Source organism: Neopelma chrysocephalum, unplaced genomic scaffold, assembly GCF_003984885.1.
Source record: "Neopelma chrysocephalum unplaced genomic scaffold, ASM398488v2 Primary Assembly neopelma1_186346, whole genome shotgun sequence".
Classification (NCBI taxonomy): Eukaryota; Metazoa; Chordata; class Aves; order Passeriformes; family Pipridae; genus Neopelma; species Neopelma chrysocephalum.
This window is the reverse complement of record NW_020938936.1, coordinates 16831-18315: the sequence shown is the minus strand read 5'-3', so window position 1 is coordinate 18315 and position 1485 is coordinate 16831. Positions and strand designations below refer to the sequence as shown.

Below are 1485 nucleotides of genomic sequence, written 5' to 3'. Positions count from 1 at the left end.
GCCCCGCCCCCCCCCCCCATCACTGAGCTGCCAAAACTGGGCCACAGCACGGAACAGGAGCTGGGTGAGGTGGGGAGGGCGGGGGGCAGGAGCCCTGGCACGGCAGCACCGCGGGGACGGGCGATGGTGGGTGACGAGGCGGGTGCAGGGGGGGGTGATGACCCCGGGGCTGACCCCCCCTCCCGCTCCCACCGCACCGGGCACGGCCCAAGCGGCAGCGACGCTCGCCCGGGTGTCAAACCCGGTGGCAGCGGCACCCGCAGGCCCCGGGGATCCCGGTGGGGACACGGGCGGGGGGCCAGAACTGCCCCGGGAGCCAGGACGGGGGGCACAGAGCTCCGGGCCGGGGGGGGCTGTCGGTGCCGTGCAGCCGGTGCCGTTCCCCGGGCAGGGAGCTCGGGCCCCCTCCGGCCCGGTGGCACCGGGAGGCCCCGGGAGCGTGACGCGACCTGATTAAAAAGGACGTTTCAAAAACAACGACGCGCAACAACCGGCTGCCATTTCCCGGCCACTTCCTGCGGGGACGGACACGGGGGGGACACGGCACCCCCCGCGCTCGGCGGGGACCCCCCGGTTCCTGCGGCGGGGACATCCCCGGAGCCCCCCCGCCGGGGCCCGGGGGGATGGGGGGGCTCCCGCCGCCGCAGGGGGGTCCCGGTGCGGGCGGGTGCGGGAGGGGGGGACACGAACGGGCGGTGACGGAGGAGAGGAGGGTCCCCCCCGGGCCCCCGGGACGGGGATGCGGGAGAACCGCACCGGCCACCGGGGCCGGGGGCTCGGGCTGCCGGTGGGTCCGGGCCCTTGGCCGCCGCACCGGGAGGGGAGCGGGGGGGATCCGGTAACGCGGGGGGGGGCGGCGGAACCGGGATGCGCAGGAGGAAGTGGGGGAGAGGGACGGCGGCGTCTCACCGAGGTCAGGGAAGGGGAGCCAGGGGAGGTTTCGCCTCTCCCGGTGCCGCCGCCGCGGGGCCGCAACTGCCGCAACCGAATGATCCCCCCCCCCCCCCCCCCGTTGCCGGGCCGTTACCGCCCGCGACCCCCCGCCCCCCCCCCCCCCCCCCCCCGCACCCCCCCCGCACACCCCCCGCACCTGGCAGGCGGCGGCGCGGGCCCGGCTCAGGCGGCGCGGGGCGGGGGACGGCTCGGCATGGCGCGGCCCCTCCGCCGCACCGGGCCGGACCGGGGGCCCCCCTCCGCTCCGCTCCCGTTCCGCTCCGGTACCGGGGGGGGCCGGGCCGCGGAGCCGAACCTGCGGCCGCGGCAGGAAGCGCCCTCGCGCCGCCGGGGCGGTCCCGGGACCGCCCCCGTCCCGTCCCGGCCCCCCCCCCCCGGGGCACGTCACGGCGGCCGCAGTGGCGTCACCGGGAGCGGCGCCGCCGTGGCGTCACCGGGGGCGGGAGCGCGCGCCCACGTGGGAGGGGGATCCCCGCCCCCGGCGGGGTCAGGGCGGGGGGAATCCCCACGCGGGGCCGCCCCCCCCCCCCC

The 1485-nt window shown here is 80.4% G+C and overlaps 1 protein-coding gene across 1 annotated transcript in view; it reads right to left on the bottom strand.

The window, feature by feature from the left end:
- LOC113962940 (bromodomain adjacent to zinc finger domain protein 2A-like) overlaps nucleotides 1-1485 on the bottom strand; it is a gene marked incomplete at its 3' end in the record, with an annotated part of 5656 nt that overhangs the window by 3511 nt on the left and 660 nt on the right. The window lies entirely within an intron of this gene.